Raw genomic sequence first — 20375 nt, 5'->3', positions numbered from 1 at the left:
TCCCGTCCAGCTACTCACACACCCACTTATTCCACTTTTTCACCCATACAGCCACTCACACACCCATTCATACACCCATACAGCCACTCACATACCCACTCACACACATACACACAATCACACAGCCACTCACATTATATATGCTATAAACAGTATCACTCAGTATTACACAAAGTATGCTAATTTAATTTAGTATATATGTTTAACACTCAGAAACCTTTGAAAAAAACTCACAATCAATAGATGATATCATCAGTGATGTCATGTGAGTTGCCATCAGTGATGTTGTCAGTAATGTCATGAGTGATGTAATATGTGAGGTGTAAATTTTAGTTAGCTCAGGTTACTATAGCTGCTAAATTTCAATGATCTTTTATGTGTGAAATCTGAGCCTAACTATAATGTCTTTGCAACCTTTGTTTTTTTTAATGAATATATATACATATATATTTATTCACAGAAAAAACCACAGGTTTCAGGGACGTTATAGTTAGTTGGACATTTCACTCGTACAAAACCAGGGAAATTCGGCCGTGATAGTTAGTTGAGCTAACTATAACTCGCACCCCCGCAATACACTGCTGATGATGTCACATATTACATCACTCATGACATGGTCAGCGACATCACTCATGACATCACTGATGACATCTCAAATGACATCACTGATGACATCATCCAGTGACTGAGTGTTTCTAAAAAGTTTAAGAATGTCAAAGGTTTTTTAAATGCTAATTACTAACTATAGCATCCCTGAAACCTATGTTTTTTTCAGTGAATTTCTAAGGTTTTTTAAATGTTAATTTATAACTCCCTCATACAGACCCATAAACAGGTTTGCAGAAGAGGGAGCAAATGGTGATCCCATCACTGTTCCTTTCAATTGCTGATACATTATATCCTGAAAATAGAAATAGTTGTTTGTAAGTACAAATTCTGAAAGGTCTAAAGTCTAGAATCATTAGTGAGTAGGGGTAAAAACTAGCTGACTTAGTAAATAAATATGATTTCATTGCCTCCAAAGCCATCTTACTGTAAAGACTATTTACATCCATAGTTACTAAGGGCCATATGTAGGTAATTTCTATTTACCGATTCCTAAATACCGAATTTTACCGATTCGATATTTAAGAATCGGTAAATAGAATGTAGGTAAAAAATCGGTAAATTTTACCGATTTGGTAATATTCGTTAAGGCATACCTTCCCATTCACTTCTATGGGCCTAGAGGCCCATAGGAATGAATGGGAAGCCATTCACTATTACCGATTCGGTAAATACCGAATCGGTAATAGGGGGAGCATATTCAAGGGTGGCAGGGTGTCACATTGACACCCTGTTGCACCCCTGAATCATGCATGTGTGCACATGTGGCGCACATACATGCCCTAAGTGCATGTATGTCTGCCACATGGCACTTTTAAAAAAGCACAAAATTGCTTTTGAAAAGGTATTCGGTATTTACCATCAACTTGTAGTTGGTGGTAAATAACGAATCCTTAAACCAAAAATGCACTCACTTGAGTCCCTACATAGGATTTAAGGATTCGGTAATTTACAGATTCGGTATTTTACCGATTTCTTAAAATACTGAATCGGTAAATTACCGAATCCTTCAATCTAGACTCCTACATCTCAAAGGCCTAAATACCGGTCGGTAACGGAAAATTTACCGATTTTCGGCCGTTACCGACCGGTATTAGCCCACTTACATATGGCCCTAAGAAACAATATGTGTCCCATGCAGTGTCAAATATTTGTCTCAAAAAGTGTTGTGAGTTCTTGATTTAGGAAACAATAGTTCTGACAAAAGAAACTATATACAAACCAACAAATTTAGAAACATGTTCAGTATGAGATCCTACACCCGAAATAATCAATCACCCTGGTGGGGTTTTACCTCCCTTGTGAATTTTTGGTAAAAGATCAATAATGGGAGTACCAGGAAAGGAAGTGTTGAGAAAAGTATACTCTTCTACTTCTATCAATTCACAACCCATATAGACCGCCACACCAGTGGCCCAACTGTCGTATTACAAGTACGGCAGTCAGATTATTTTGGGTCCTGGCGGTGGCACGGCGGTGTCCAGGAATTTGCTTTGGTGTTCCCATCACGGTGCCTTTTTTAAAGGCACCGCCTTGGGAACGCCAAAGGGCTGTCCACCAAACAACGAGAATACTCGTAGTCTGGCAGGTGGCCGAGTTTGGCAGAGGGGAGCGGGGCAGTGGTGTGCCGCCCTGCTCCTGCATTGCCACACTCGTAATAAGGCCCTTAATCTTTCTTCATTGTTGTGTAAAATTTTCTAGCATAAGTAAAAACTTGACCTAGAGCATAGTTCCTCTTATCTCTATTACATTTTTGTTTCTTCCAATCTTGGAGATCCTCCAAGCATTTTTTCATTACCCCTTCCAAAATTTCAGAATTATGTTTTGTATTTTCAGACGAGTTTAAAAGTTCTGTCTCTTTACAGAACTCTTCAATTTGTTTTGTTACGGTCTGACTATGGGATTCAGCTAACTCAATTAACACAGCCATCAATTATCTACTGGTTTGATTCAGTTTACCTCCCATAAGTCAGCTTTACTCTCATCTAAATCATCCATTATGGGGAAGATATTAATCCTCAAGCCTCTAGTAATATGACTTACTTCCAAGTATTTATTGAGGGATAAACCATCCTACCATTTAGATGACTCTTTTTTCTGTAACCTCTCTAGTTTCATTAAAAGTTCCATAACACTTTTCTTATTACTACTACCACCAGGTATGGAACCCCTAGTTTGCATGTTCAAGAACATATCACTTGCTAGTGCCTCTCTTTTCTCATATTGTTTAGACATATTTGTCTCTAATCAAATACTCTTAATCCTATTTAACACATAAATCACACAATTAAAGCAGAGGTGCTTCTATCATGTATATAGGCTTTGCACAGGGATAACAGAATACTCAGATTGCCATTTCCTTTACAGAGAAGAGTCCATATGGTCAACCTTGGTTCATGTTCTGAGAAATACACAAAAGTCCATACTTGGATCCATATATGTTCTTTATTTTAAGAATCTTTCACATAGTATTTCCCAATTAATGCTTTCAAATTCTTCAACATGTACATATAGGATCGACAGCCAAGACAAAACGTTTTTCTCTAATAGCTCGCTTTCTTAAGGGCTGTTATTTTAAAGACATGAAAAACATTCAATTAGTACACACAAAAACCAATTATACACATAACATATCATATACATCATGATATTTTCAAATTATTGTACACACATCAAACCCTACTATATTACAAAGGAGGTAAAGTGCACTTACAGAATATAGAGCAGACAAAAAAATGAATATACAGTTGTACATAAAGAATTTCGAATAAAAGAAAAATAGTTGAATTTTTCAATTATGTACAGGTTAATACTCTAACGAGGTAATATTTGATACCAATGTCTAATGACTAATCATCTAATGTTGATTTGTATGATAATCCTACAGTGATCATCCAAGTACCTCATTCTTGACTAGATTTCATGACATATACCTACGAATGAGTTGTCATCAATAATATCTACTATAGAATTATTCTTGTTAATCTTCAGTTAAAAAACATTGTACACTATGAATGAGATCCTAGATCTGACATATTTGATTATTGATCTTGTTAAAACATCAAAATTGTTATTCACTTTAGTATCAATACCTTCAATCAATCAATCAGGAATTTGTAAAGAGCATCACTCACCCGTGAGGGTCTCAAGGCACTGATCATTAATTCATTATTTCTTTACTTGGGTCAGTGGTGCTTCAATTCCTCAGTGATCATTGGTTTTCTACTTGGTGGAACATAATCCATTCAACTTGCATTGTCCTGCTCAAGTGTTTTCACAGATTACATTCAATTGGCTGGATTGACTAGTGTTTCAATTGACAGATACATAGAGTGCTAGTTTAAAATATAAATATACCTTCTGGCCCAAAAGATCCAATTAGTGGCTTAAAATCTCATTCGCTCTGTCAAAAAACAGTCAGTTCATCTATAAAAGAAATGTGAATATTAAACTTATGCTATATCAAAAACAGTTGTAGGCTCCTACCTTCTAACATCAAAAAAGAAAATTAGAGCTATACTGGATATTATATTGTGGTCACAAGATAGAAGAAACAAATTGTTCCTAAATAAAAAACAGACCGCTGATTGTAAAGGGAAGTAGGGTTTGAACCGTTGGTGCTAAGGCAGGTGCTCTGCTTTCTTGTTTCGTTATAGTCAGAGGGTTGATACTAAATGGTCTTGATTGTCATGAGTCTGCATATGAAGTTTTTTTATTTCACTTCAAAGGAATACGTTTTGAGTAGGTTGTTTTTTGTTGGATCGGGGTAACGAGTAGAAGACTACAATTGTTTTTGATGAAGCATAAGTTCAATTCACACATTTCTTTTACAGATGAACTCACCGTTCTTGGACATCTTTGCATTCTTGAGTGGACCGCTGCTGGTTGTATTTTGCTGCTGGTACTTCTTGCCTATGTAACTATTCAATAGCGTAATGGTCACTAAAACTATGTTTTTTTCGTAAGATGTATGTTAGTTAAAAATATTTTTTTTAAATCTACTCTCTCTCTCTCTTTCATAGCTACAAATCTATAGGCATAAGGCGGATTGAGAGGGGTGAGATACTTATTTACTTGTTATATTCAGACTGGTGGGTGTCGTTGCGGGCTAGCTTGGGAGGAGTGGTCTCGCAGAGCTGTCACACTGACTGATAACAAGGGAGGTGGGTGATCCCTTCTCTCAGAGTTGGGGGGCCTCAGGGAGGGCCTCAGGGGTGATGGTGGAGGTTTTTCTTATACTAACTTTAATCATTTTTGCAGGTGGAGTGGGGTAGGGGGTTCCAGGACTCAGAATGATTGTCATTTTGTTTTTGAATATGGAGTAAAAATTGAGAGTGGTTGGCATTTTGGAACTAGAGTGAGGGTGGGCTTAGTACAGTTCAGAATAGCAAAATGTTCACAGAAGAAATATATGTTTTGGAATGTCACTGGACTGAATCAACCTTGAAAGCGGCAATTAATTTGGGAAGAACTAAAGGTGTATAAACCGCACATATTAGGATTAACTGAAACTCACTTAGCATAGAAAGATCGGCAAGTGTTGAGACAGCTGGGGTATGATACCCTTATTTGCAAATCCAGACAGTCTCGATAAATGGGATAGCGATAATGAAATTTAAAAAAAAGGAAATTAACGTACATAGAACACTGGCGAATTTTAGAGAGAGATGGTCTATAGTTCAGTTTGCAATCTATGGGCAAAAGTATTACTATCTGTGTAGTTTATGGTCCAAACTTGGACCAATCAAAATGCCACTTAGTATCTAAGGGAGATGCCCCTAAAGAGAGTGTACCACTCCCTGTAAATGTATTAAACTCACAAAAGATACGCTCACAAGAAGAAATTTCATGACAATTTAACCAGGGTCTCTTTAGCAAAAGTAGGGGTTAAAGGAAGACCTTTTCTTTCCTTTCCTCGAGGTTCTCTCGGACTGCAATACGGTAACCGAGACTGATGTGGGGTACCTTATGGCCAAAGAGAGGTAAATCTAATCCCTCTATCAGATGAAGGCAGTGTACTAATCATCCGCCTTATATAACGGCTCTTAACATTGACAGCCAGTGTAATCATCTGTTGTGTTTATATGATTTTCTATGTAGAGTGACTTGCTTTCTCTGTTGATCCTGAGGAATGGCCATGAACTCAGGCTGGAGTCGAGTTAGGGCAGAAACATGTTAACCTCTAGCAGGGGTATATTTGTTCTTACCTCCTGGTCCTCTTCGCTTTTAATCCTGTCCAAGGGTACCACTAAATTAAGTTCTTAGGTCCCAATGAAACAATTTTAAACATTCCTTTATTTCTTTTGCACTCTGCCCCTCACTCACTTATCTCATTGGTCTCCCCTATTGAAAATACTTCAGCTCCTCTCCACAGAATACCTTTTTTGGTGGAGAGTTGTAGCCCACACCTGGGACCTTGTGGCCCCGGTGGGAGGAGGAAGCCCTATGATGAAGCATTTCACCTTCGGGTGAGTGAAGGTTCTCGTCCAAACTTGGACCAGCCTGATATGTTTGACTCATTAAGTTAGGAACTACTGGATTGGTCAGGTAATTTAATTGTTATGGGTAATTTCAATTGTGTAATTGACTAAGGTACAGATTTGACTAATCATTTGGCACATGCAAGGATGTTTAAAACGCAAGCCTCCATATTACAACTTATGCGATTGCATGTGTTAGTTGATGTGTAGAGAACAATGTATCCTTCGAAATACCTATTGTTCTTCTCAACACAAGCAATGTTCATTCATTAATATGCATTTTACTAAGGGGCAGTTACTGGGGCATACATGCAATGAGGTGTCCTCTAAGGTTACATCAGATCATAATCCCATAATGGTGACAATTCAGGTTGCATAGGCAGGAAGGGTAAATTGGTGCCCGCTTTCATTTCCTCGTAATCTTCTTACTAAATTAGAGTATTAGGTTCATCTTAGAAGCTTACTTGGAGAATTCTTACAAATTAATAAAGGCTCCGCTTCAGCTGCAGTTGTACGGGACAGTATGAAAGAATAAATAAGGGGAGTGACGCTCCAGTTTGTTGTGAATAAAAATTGGTGCATGCAGGAGGATGTTGGGCAATACCGGCAGGAGTGTTTGGAGTAAGAACTGCAGCATGCACACACAATACTATCTAGATGGTCAGGGAGCAGTCTATACATCTTAGGCTAAGCGAGTAGCAGCTTGTGCTCAATTGTGGGCTATGAGAAAAGGTGGCTGCTAGTTATCATAAAAATTAAAATGCTCCAATATGAATACAGTGAGAAAGTCGGGCATATTCTGGCATACCAGACTTCTGATAAGAAGTCTATAGGCACTATTCTGGTATTAAGGGGGATGATAGGGTAGTGTACACTTACCCTAAAGCTATAGCTGAGCACTTTACATCTTTTTATCAGATGGTCTACAGTAATCCGGATAGGTCAGACTATTCTGATATCTTAGAGTATTTGCAGGACTGTAGCTTGCCACGGCTTGATCACCAGCAGTTATCTTTACTTCAAGGGGATATTGTCTTGGGGGGAATCTAAGCAGCTATCAGGGGTTTGCACACAGGGATAGCCACGGGAGAGGATGCAATCCTGCTTGAAATCTATAAAATATTTATGGACATTTTATTACCTGGATTTTCTTACTTGATTACATACACAGGAGACAGAGGTGAGGCACTTGCTTCCTGGGGAGTAACTAATATTGTAGTTTTTCTCAAAAAGGATAAATCACCTGAGGAACGGAGCTCTTACTGTCCTATTTCACTGATGAATGTGGAGCCAAGGTTTTTTCTAATAACCACAGGTCATACTTATACTGTAATAGAAGTATTTGATGTCGCAGAAAACAACAAGGACCAGATTGGCATGATTATGTTGGACGCCGAGAAGGCATTTGTGTGTGTCATCTGGGAATCATTCTGGGTGACTATGGGAGAATTTGGCTCAGGGAGCTGATTTATATAATTGATTCAGACTTTATATAAGAGTCCTATGGCTAAATTCCTGCTGGAGGGAAATCCTTCTCCCTTATTAAAGATACGTAGGAGCACACGTCCTGGGGGGCCCACTCTCCCCCTTATTATTTGCTTTGTGCACAGAACCATAGCTAAAATATTTATTACTGAATGAAAGCATTCAGCTTTTTAAACTAAATGGCACTAAGCACAAAACAACTGCCTACACTGATGATATTGTGGTCTTTTCCATAATCCGTTGCTTGCAGATATATTAGAAGAGGCGGATCAATTTGGAGCTTTCTCTGGGTATATGTTGAGTTTATCAAAAACACAGATAATTCTTAATTGCCAACTGGACCCCAATAACAGGAGTAACCGCCTCAAAAAACATACTTAGGAATTAGATTGAGTAGTCCGCTTAACTATGAGCTTCTTTAACAGGAAGTAACTCCTATGCTTCAGCTATTGCACTGACTTCCTCTTAGCATAGTGGGCCGGTTCAATATCATTAAGATGAATATATTGCCCAAAGTTCTGTATCTATTTCGATCAATACCACTTTGAGTTCAGGATTCTTTTTTTAAGCACTTAGAGGGTGTGATCAGTAGTTTTATGTTGGGTTATAGTAGGGCTAGGTGTGTAGTTCGCTTTTTTGAACTCTCTTGTAAACAAGGGGGATTTACCCTCCAGATTTTAAGTTATACTACTGGGCAGTATTTGTTGATCTTTTTCAGAATCTACTGAGTGTGTGAGAATTTGGTTTGTCTTTTTTGGGTTACCAACTTGTACTCAGCTCGGAAGCTAGATATATTATTCATAAATTGACAGACCCTAATTATTTCAAGAGGGACAGATTTAAGGTAATTAAGGATATAGTGTGCATCTGGCACAAAATCTGTACTAAATATCCCCTACCGGCCTTGCATAGATATACCCCACTTTGAGATAACCCAGTCCTCCCAGATATATTTCATGATAACAAGGGGATGGTCTGGGAAAGACTGGGGGGTGTAATTTGGGACAGTTGTATGACCTTCAGGGTTTCTGGACTTTTTTTTCACTACAGAAAGCATATGGGCTCCCACTACTTTTGTTTTAAGAATATCTGCAGGGGAGGGAGTATTTTTTGCATGGCTGCAACTTAATTATTCACCCCAAAACCTCAGAAATCTCTCTAGTCTCTATCGGGCTTTTTTTTTTTTAAATCCATACGTTTATTGCATCAGAAGTTTATCTTGCATACTACGGATGACTGTGTGCTATTCTCTTCTAAAATGAGCTAGCAGCTTGTATCTCAGCTACAGAGATACAGGAGGCTTTTGATGTAGTAGACTGATCAGTGATCTCGGTGAGGCTCAAATTGCAGCAATTTAGAACAGTTTGCATGTTTTACCATACGCCTGATCGTATCTCGAAATGGTCATTGTCCCAAGTCTCTGATAAGGCATACTGTCCGAAATGTCGCTGCTTTGTGGTTTATAGAGGACACATGTTTACTCGCTGCCCAGAGCTTCAGGATTTGTGGGACAGCCTGTTTCAACTGATAACGTCTCGCCTGGTATTAGAATAACACTTGTCTAATAAGGAAATTATGTTGGGAAATAAACCAGGCCCTGAATTCAGTCTTGGGTCATTAATTTCTATTATAATTGTTACTGCTTGTTTATGTACCGCCAGGGCTTGGAAAAGTCCTTCACCACCGAAAACGATGGAAGGGTGGGCGATTCTTTGCCAAATATATGAATGTGGACTTGCAGTGGCCAAGGCTAGAGGTCCTCAAGCTATTAGGAAGGTGGAAAGATTTACTGGGAATAGTCTATGAACCTTTCGATGGTACTTGGTTTGAGGTTGGGTTCCGCCTTCTCTCACTTTCCTTCTTCCTTCTTTCTTTTTCTCTCCTTTTCTTTTTTTATACATCTAAATGTGATTGATTATTTTTGAAACCTGTGTTTTTCATTTAGAAATCTTCATCTTTGTTATCGGTGTTCTGTTGCAATCATTTCTGATCTTGCAATAATAATAATAAGAATTTTAAAATAACTACTAAACCACATTACAATTAAAACAAACAACTGCTTTTCCCATTCAATAATAATGGATTTCGAACAGGCCATGATTCCAACCCTTTTGAAACTTTAACCACGCACAGCCATACAAGACTGTTATTACCATTTTATTCAAAGCATATGGAGTGATCTCCAACAATATGCAATGAACAGACAATTTGCCTTTGAAATAAAAACTTGCTTCAACTGGGCTATGTCCCTATCACAGAGGCAGCTAACCACTGCAAATTACGTACAGAAAATCCTTTCTACTAACAAAGTGAACTAAAACATAGCTTCCTAATGGATTATTTTGAAGACACATGGGTTGGCTCACTGCACAACTCTGGAAACAAGTGTCAACCCAAATTCCAAATACCATGGTAGAATGTCTTTGAGAGCACCATGGCTCAAGAAGTCAAAACCACCATCGCAGTAGTAGGATAGAACAATATTTTCAATTCACATTAGGCAGAACCCAACCTACATTCTCTACATCTATACAAGCCCTGCAAAAAGATCAAAGGTACCAACAACTACGAAAGGAACAATCATTATCCCAAGTTAAACCTAATTTTACCAAACAAACAAATAGAACGTAGTACATGCTACAATGTAAAGTAAAACTGTTTATTAACAACAAAGGAGTACACTACTTAGAATCAATAGCTCAAACCCTAATATAACATAAATGTTAACCTACAGACGATCCCATAAATAAAAAGCATAATCCAAAGATACATATTTTAAAAAAAAGCAAATTTGTATTCATCAGCCAAAAAATATATAAAAATAAAATGTCAAATAAGACTGATTATTGATTAATCAAATATTGTGTATATTAATTCTTAAATCTTAATCTAACCAGCTACAAACCTGAAATCACAAATAAAATCGATTTTAGAAATTATTTGCTACACATACAATATAGTTTAACAAATAGCAATCAAATAAAATTCATATAATTCCTAAAACAGAATATTTTCCCACCAGAATAAGGAACTTAAATATAACTGCAGATGCTCCTCTGCAGCCATGTACTAAAAATTAGAATGCACCAAAAATAAAAAAATAAATTTGAAAAAGCCCCAAAAAATGCACATATAAAATGGGTCCAATAGAGATCCTCCAAAGTCTTCAGCAACCATAAAAAAACATGAAAACGTGTTTAAAAAATATCTGAAGAAAACTCGAAATAAGAAATTCAAGCAAAACATATTGGTTTACTAGAAACCAAAACTGATTTTCTTTAAAAAAAGAATGTATAATTCAAACGTTCATAGGACACCATGATAAATGAAAACTTGTAACATAGGAGACAACCTACCCAAAGAAAAACAGTAACTTTAAACTCAGCATGTACATCACACTTCAGCAACACAAAGCAGATAACATAAAATAATAGAACATTATATATAACAATACATTACCAACCTAACTCAAAACACTAATGAATACAACTAAAAGTATGACAAAAGTTACCAGAAACCCCAAACCAACACTGTATTTACAATGTAAATGTTCCCCCTACATCCCTCCTGTTATATTCCCGAGTTAGGCACATGTAGCGAAGCACCTTATTTCTTACATTGTCTTCACAAATTACATTCCCAGTTGTCAACCTTTGCACATATTTGCAAGCATGACAATGCTGGATTTATTTCTCTGTAACTAAACTTGTATTCACATCTAGCATCATGCAACATCATCGAAACGCCCAGAACATCATGTACAAGGTCTTGTTTTGCACTACGTACAAATGTTATCACTATCTTCATCCAAGGAGCGACAGCACTATCTACATATCCATAACATCACTAATCTATGCACACATAGCAATGCTGGTTTTATTATAAAAGATAAGCATCTGGATAGATTAGTAGATGATGTACTTCCGCTGAGGGTCTTTTCATGCTGAGAAATCACCAAGCAGCCGTCTGACATCTCGTGAGGGGTGTCAAGTTCATGACCAAGATGTGGTCCTTCACTCTATCCTATCAGATAATGGGGTTGGATCATCTCTTGGGGGTATTCTTGGCTCCACACCTACACACACTCTAAGTACACTTGGAGTAGGGTCCGCATAGTAGAAGTAGGAAGATTACTGCATTGTTTATATGCCTGCATATATACATTGTTTTAGCACCATGGTTGAACTGTATTTACAATTTACACTTTTGGTGCTTCTAATCACATTTATCTGCTTCTGTCTTCTAATCATTGCAGCACACATATTTTATACAAGAATAACATTGGTTTAACAACTATAATTTAAGACAACCATGGTGTATTCTCTGTATATTTCTCTGAGAATAAGCGAGCACGAGTGACTGAGCGAAAGGCGATCATGCTCAGTGGTTGCCAAAAACCATTCGCTTCCTGATAGGTCAAGGGGGCTTACGGTGGCACTGTGAGCTAGCTGGCCCATAGGCCAAGATATCCTGTTGGGGTGTCTGGAATCAGTCTTGACACCAAGCCCTTATTTTATGTTTTCCAAACAATGCGCAGATACTACAGATTAGTAGGAACTACACAACACCCCTACACTCAAAACCCTCCAAAAAAAACTTTCAAAGGGTCTTTCTTGTTCTGAAGAACAGCAGCATCTTCCTGCAACTTATTTTCAGGAGCATTAACTGAAAGTGAGATAAATAGACTACAAAATGGAAGTTAGCAGTTAAACAAAATGCTAGATTAAATGAAACAAAGGCCGTCTCCTCATACAAAACAATGGGACTGTAATGCGAAAAAGGTTTTGAAACATGCTTACAAAAATTGATAAAAATGTAAAGCATGTACCGAAGTGCTGTGAAAATATGTTTAAAAATATAAAGTATAAACTAAAAATGCTTTAAAAATATACAATTATTTTTAATATGGTAAAAAGGGTATGTAAAAATTGTTTTTAAAAAAGTACTTGAAACAATTGTATTAATGTTTAAAACTAAATGTAAGACAATGGAAAAAAATATAAATAAAAGTACGAGCTGTGTTATGTAGCTGTATACTAATAAAATATGTAAATATCAATATTGTATATTGATATTACCAACCAACTTCTATGTGACCAATTTTTCAGAAAATCTTGTATACTAATTAAATTAACTACTCCTACTTCATACAAAGCCATTTTAACAAACATAAAAGGGTTAGAGTTCCTCTTCTTACTCCCAGTCTAAACCTTTTTGGGAAAAGTGTTAAACACTACAGGAGGTACATTTACTATTCCCATTTCAATCTAAACCATGTTGGGGAAGGTGTTGGAAAGTGAAGGGGTAACAATTACTAAACCCACTCCAATAAAAATAATTTTGAAGAAGGTGGTGGACACTGAAGGGGTTATATAGTCTATATGTACTCTATAGGCAAACATATTACATTTTTTAAATAAATAAAAATATTACTTATAGCACACTGTTACCAAATACATTTTTTATATATATCTAACAATTACATATTAAATATATGTATTATGCATATCATTTAGTGATATAACCAAATGTAAATAACTCAAATTGAATTATGTCTATACATAAATCAAATATTAGCACCATAATTTTTTTTGCATTATATCTATTTTCGTCCCCTGAGACCCCATCCCTCAGGACTGGGCCTTTCTTTTTTGTTTTTGTATAAATAAAAGGAGGGGGCTGCACAGCCCCAATCCTTGGCCGAATTCGGTCCAGGGGACCCAATCGCCCGGCCTCTTGTCTGAGAGCCTGGTCCTGAAGGCCCCTGCAGCCCCAGCTGGCTCACCGCGTCCTGCGGGAGCCTGAATTGCTTTTGGACAGAAAGAGTTGCTCTCTCTGTCCAAAAGCAATTATTCTCTGCTTTGCTCTGCTATGGCTTGGCAGGAGCGGTAATGGTCCCCCGAAGCCATAGCAAACTGCAATGTCCTGGAGGTGGGCACCCCAGAACATTGCAGGAACCGGCCCTGGAGGGTGGTGGTCCCCAGAGCCATTATCATGATTGTTCCCTTCTTTTTTGTCATTTGTCCTGGGCAGGTGGTGCGAGGGAGCCGCGTGGCCCCGTAACTAAATTTGCAAAAGCCCCTTGGTGGTGGTGATCCCCGGGTCTGTGGTCGCGTCTATGTGGCCCCCCCGCTTTTTCATTAAAAACCCAGGGAGGTGGCAGCCCCTGGGGCTGGGGGGGAACCATGAGACCCCCATGCATTCTTTTAAGAAAAGCCCTGGGGAGGTGGCAGTCTCAGGGACTGGTGGGGTCTGACAGGTTCCCTCTTACTAACATTTAAGACTCCTCAGGGAAGTGGCGGTCCCTAGGGCAGTGGGGGATGCCATACAGGCCTCCTCTACATTAATTAGCAAAAAAAGCTAATTGTGGTTCTCAGGGCATAATAACCCCTAGGAGTCAGTGCTGATGGATCCCCCCTTCTTTATTTTCACAATCTTCCGGGACCTGGCCCACTAGGGGGTAAATGAATAACGAAGCGCGGCAGACCACCCTTTGTGTTTTTTTAATTTTCAGTGGGATCTGGGGGTTCAGGTTTTTCCTACCCTGCCACCTTTTCTTTATTTTACTTTTTTTCTAAGACTTGACTCCTAAGATGGGTGCCAACAATTCCTGGTTGAATGTTGGCAGCCACTCAAATTTCAGTAGGATTTTGGGCTTTCAGATAACTATATTTTTTAAAGTTAGATATCCGAAAAACTACTGAACAAATGTACACCAAATCACAAAAAAACACTCTTTCTGGACCAACATCTAGCTTTCTGCAAATTTGGTGTTTACGTTTTTAAATATTAAAAACTATATTCAGGAAAAAAACAAAAAAATATAAAAATTATATTTCCAATTACTTATTTTATATCAAATTACAGTTTTACCATACACCGGTCAGCACGACACTGACTCTGAGGCTCCCTGACTCATACACCCCAACAGTGACACCTTCACGATGCTCCTAGCCCACCGACTGGTCCCTATATGGGAGGGGGACATCTTTTTGCAGTGATACTCTAGGATTTGTCCTTGTGGGCACCTCCATGCACATGTCCTCTGGCACAGCAGCTACATCTACTTGAATACGTTATGACCTCTACATAACACACTAATTTACTCTGTCTTAACATTTGAGCCTGAACCCGCCTCATAAGCATAAGAATGACTGGTGTTACCTCTTTCTGCAAGACCCAGATGTCATCTTTCTCCAAGAGACACACCCCTGCGGGAGGACTTCCATCAAATGTTACATCTGAAATATCAATTTTTTGCGCGCACGTCCCTACTAAGGGCCTGATTGCAAGTTTGGTGGTGCGGGAGTGGACCGCCATGCTAGTGCCCTGCTCCCACATTCCCAAACCTGTGTGCGTACTACCTGCTAGATTACGAGTTACTTTGTGTCTGGCAGACATCTTTTGGCAGTTCCACGGCAGTGCCTCTGAAAATGGTTCCTGCATGGCATGGACTACAAAGTCAGTTGAGGGCACATGGGACCAACAAGGCCGAATTATCACTCCTGGCTCTGAAGCAGAAGTACTATGAAAGGGGAATAAAGTTGGTACTCTTCTCGCTCATAAACTGCACCAACAGCACACCAGGGCTCATATGGCAAAGATCAGGATGGGTGAGACGGCCTGAGCAAATACTGAATTGGCAAAGCAACATGCATTCCACAGCTTTTACCAAACCCTCTACACCAAACCCTCCACACCTAAGATGACACCCCTCTGGATCTGATAGATTCTTATTTGCGCTTCTGCGATTGGGACCCACAGCGCACAGAACCCTTCAATGCCCCAGTCACCCTAGCAGAACTGTGCCAAACTCTGCAGGAGCTACTGATCAGTAAGATGCCTGTCCCAGATGGGCTTTCTTTCACCTTCTACAGAGTATTCCTCCTCTTCCTCTAAGATTGCCTGCTGACACTATTTAGCTTACTCACGTCTGACACAAGCTTTACTCCCACTATGGCAGCACCATGATGGCAGCAGAGATTGCCCTCATTCCTAAGCCGGGCAAGGACCCCACCCTCTGTTCCTCTAACCATCCTATAGCTCTCCTCAATACGGACAACAAGATCTCTATGAAGATCTTGGAAAATAGGTCAGAACAGTACCTTCCTGGCCTCATAGACCCTGACCAGGTGGGCATCATCTGTAACTGGCAAGGGGGTATAATATCCACCAGATTGCACATCTGGTGGAGAAGTACCGCTGACACAATATTCCCTCTTGTATTCTTTCACTTGATGCAAAGAAGGCATTCAACAGGGTCAACTGGATGTTTCTTCTTGTGGACCTCCATAAAATTGGCTTGGACCCGGACATGAGTAATAGGATCATGGTCTCCTATATTTCCCTGTCTGCCATTACTAAGGTTCATTGTCAGCAAACAAGTACAATTCAGCTGCCTAGAGGTGTTTCCAATCTCACCCCTGCTGTTTGCCCTGGTGGTGGAAGCTCTAGATATCACCATTGAGCAGATGGCGTCTATCGTGGGTATTCATTTTGGTGGGAATCCACACAAAATAAGTCTCTTCGCACATGGCTTACTGTTTACTCTCACCACTGTTGACCGGGTCTCTGACAATAAAGGAAGCATGGCAAAATCATACCCCTCAATTTTACCATACCCAAGCAAGACCTTTCTGCTCTGCATGCCCTAACCCCTTTCAATGGGCCCCGTGAGCCATTAGATACTTAGGTATTAATCTGACCCACCCTGACATCTTGGACACAAGCTAATCGGCCAAAATACTGAAAGACCATTCTGGACAACTTCAGTGGTGGGGGCCACTGCACAAGTCCTGGTTCGATCAGCTCAAAATCACTGTCCTTCAATGAATCCTTTATCTCTACCTAATGTTGCCCACCCCTATCTCCTCTGGTGGCATAGTACGCCTACAACTCGACAAACACACTTTCATCAGGGGTAGGCACCCTAAGGTCTTAAACACCGTAGTGATGCTCCCCAGTGACGGAAGGATTTGCATGCCTTAATCTCCTCGGATACTATTGGGCAGCACATCTCCATCATATTTCTGAATGGGTGGCCGGCAAGAGCTACAAACACTTGTTCGATATGGATTAGGCAGTGGCCTGTCAGCCTCTTTTGGACCTAGCCTGGCTCCGCAAACACGCTAGCTTGTATACTCATCCCTAGAAAGACAGTCCTCAACATCTGGGATAGGATAGAGCTTAGAAGGAGACTCAACGCATTTCACTTTCCCAACACACCCCTTGCTCTAAATCCGGACTTTACCCCAGCTTTCAAAGCCCACACATTTTCCAGTTGGGGGGTGGGTGAATGCTGAACCCTGCCCAACTGATTGGAGGCAAGACCATCAAAACATTTGAGCAATGCAAGGTAGAAACCAACACGTGACGTAGCTGCGACCACACATGTATCAATCGCAATGGCAGGATGGTACTGTTCAGAGTATCTTACAATAGCAATGGGAGACAGTCTGGCCCAACATTTCCAAAACCTATAGAAGTATTAGCACTGCACGAGGAAAGTGTGCAAAATTATGATGAGGTGGTACTACACACCTACCCATCTTCGCATGATTTACCCTAATGCGTCTGACCTATGCTGTTATTACAGCGTGGCACGAAGGGACTTTTGCCATATTTGGTGGTCATGTACTCTCATCACTACCTATTGGAAAGAACTCGTGGGCACTGTGGGCTTCCACCTTCCTGACTCCTACATCACCGTCATTCTGGGAATCTGACCCCTTGATTTGGATGCAATGACATATACTCACTAGAGACTTATTAGTCACATGATAGGCGCTGCAAAGCAGCTCGTAGCACTTCACGGGAAGAAACCCACCACTCCATCCAACATCCAATGTTTTACATGACTTTGGCATGTCATGGCCTTGGAACTTTCTGCCTCATGATGTGGCATGCACAGATGCCAAATTTGCCCACATGTGTTAACCATTGATTGCCTATTTTACCTGCCTGGACTTTGCTTGCTTCATGCCGCCTCGTCTTTGCACTCCAACTCTTTGACTAATTAAGCGCCTGCAATAGTGAAATACATGCAGTGGCACTAGTATCCTGTCCCTCTTGTACCTTTTCCTTTCCTTCTTCCCTCTCCTTTTCTCCCTCTGGCTTCGGGTCTCCTCCCTATATAGACCCATGGCAACCTCCTGGTTTGGTAGCAACAAGAGTCACACTTCCGACCTACACTGATTTTAATGCTCAGTTCTGTTATTTTTTTCTCTTTCTTCTTGGACACACAACATGGCTCCTCATTCGCAAAGCACCCTAGTTGGCTGCCCTGCGCGTACATTGGCCCAAGTGCACTTTGTCTATTGCACAAAGGAGCTGTTTACTGTTGTAACATAGCAATGTATTATAATGTGGTTGGCTCTTTCTAATAATGCATACGTCATGCAATGTACGGTGGCTTGTCTTGTGAATAAGTTTCAATTGCAAAAATTAACTGTAACAATTTGTTCTAAAATTATTTACATCAAAAACACACAAATATTCATTAATTTAGCATTTTTGTTTATTATTTACTTATATTAATAAATAGAAACCATCATTTACAAAATTTAAAATAAAACGTGCGTTTATAAAGAAAATGTGCTGTGCATAAAATCAAAATAACATTTACTGATTTAAAAAATGGCCCCACCCTTAATCCCTAATAAGTCATATGTACGGCCTCTACGCAGTCAGGCCGTTTGAGGTGTATTTACATTGTGAAGATGGCGTAGTTTCCACCACCTACATACTAAAGTTCTGCCTGGCTCTAAACCAGGTAGACAGAACTTCTCTTTGGGGTACACAGGCATTGCGGCAATAGAGTACCCTCTCTGTGAAAGTCTACACCAGGCCCATAGTCCTCTTTGGAAAGATCAATAACAAATGTGGCATAAAGGGCAACAGTAACTACATAGCTGCTAGGCCAAGGTTACACATTTTATTTTTTTAGCCATATTCTTTTACTTTAAGCGCCTACATGCAGACATATACACGCAGTGAATGCGTGTGTCATAGCCGAGGGTTTAAAACGTAAAGTAGTAATGAGCTTCAGAAGCAATCATTTCAGATCACTTCTGTATCATTAGTCTTATTTCTAAGGCTAGGCTGCAAGCTAGGATGGCCTAATTGCCTTCAAAGTATCTAAACATATTTACAATGAAAATGCCAGAAGTCACGACTTTATATTACCTCCCAGTTCTGAAGGTCATGATTTTTCCTTTTTAACTGTATGACTGCACTTCATTAGTTGTCAGGAGAGAATACTGATGGAAAATTGCCTAAATTAAAACTTGGTATGCACTACTGCACCATTTCCATCAGCAATTCAAAAGTGACTGTATACGATAATGGGTTACCATGGCAATATTATGGTGATTACATGCTCCCGATGTCAAGCTCACAATAAAGGTTTAGTTCCATAAAAATACCCTGAGCTCAAAACAAGACGGGTTATTCGAATGATGTATTTTTAAATAAATAGAAAACCCATACAATACTTAGCACAGACCAGATGTGACTACAGCAGACTGAAGGAATAATGCGTTTTTAAGAAATAACCTATGTAAAATGTCTGTCGTATTACTTCAAGAATGCAGACTAGCTCAGAGAGTTGTACATATCTGCTTGATGGGTTAGCTTTCATATTTAATATTCAATCTTGCGCTCTCTCTCTCTCTCTCTCTCTCTCTCTCACACTGATGTAATATGTGAGGTTATAAGCAGTGCATGGTGGGGGTGCAAGTTATAGTTAGCCCTACTAACTATAATAGGTGAATTTCTGTGTTTTATTTAGTTCAAAACCTTAATGTTGTCACTGACATATTCCCCTAACTAAAACGTTACTTTCAACTTTGTTTTTCTCTGTGAATTTCTAGGGGTTCTTTGTAAACAAAAACAGATTATTTGTTTTCACACCTAGCCATAACATTACTTTAACCTTTATTTTTTCCAGTGAATATATATACATTGTAGGAGAGTAGGACCTGCTTCTTATGGTTACCCTGACTTTTTGCTGATGTAATACTGTTTTTCGACTTTAGTCTGGCTGTGGCCCTGCTATTCAGGACCCCAGCCTAGCTGCTTCCTCTCTAAATTGATTCCTAGTACCTTAGGTACACAACAGATTGGATTCTGAGGTGCCCTTATAAGTCCATAGTATATGGTATACTATGTAACCAGGGCATATGTACCCCAGAGGCCTACCAGGAGCTGCAGCATGTATTGAGCCACCCCTGGAAAACCCTCCAAAATGACACCACAGGTCTGCTACTGCAGCCTGGGTAAGGTGGTGCATGCACCCCTTACTGAGATATAGGTTCACTATATCTCACCTATCACTGCACATATAAACCTATCAGTCACCCCTATGGCAGGCCTTATCAATCCTGAAGGCAGGGTGCTTGGTTTTGTGTGAGAGGGTGCCCATGTGAGAGGGTGCCCATGCATGAGCAGAGCCTTCGGAATCTCTTCTCCGGAGTTGTCTGTGATGCAGCCTGACCATATACTCTTAAGTACATTATAACCAAGCGGTAAATGCTAACTTTGGTCTGGCTGCACGGAAACATGTCGTGTTTGGTGTCAAGTATGATCCTAGCCTTCTAGAGGCAGAGACATGACAGCACCGGTATACCCGGTACCAGCTTAAAAGAGCCTGGGCATCACAAAATGGATGCTGCAGCCACAGACACGGGTCTGGCCTCCTACTGCTGACCGAAACTCCAGCAAGGGAGGCCTGGACAATAGGTTTCCTGTCACAGGGAGGTGTTACCACCTCCCAGACAGGCCTTAGTGGCTTAGGGCTGGGTGGGA

Source organism: Triturus cristatus, chromosome 6, assembly GCF_964204655.1.
Source record: "Triturus cristatus chromosome 6, aTriCri1.1, whole genome shotgun sequence".
Classification (NCBI taxonomy): Eukaryota; Metazoa; Chordata; class Amphibia; order Caudata; family Salamandridae; genus Triturus; species Triturus cristatus.
The sequence above is the reverse complement of the archived record's forward strand: the minus strand, read 5'-3'. Positions refer to the sequence as shown.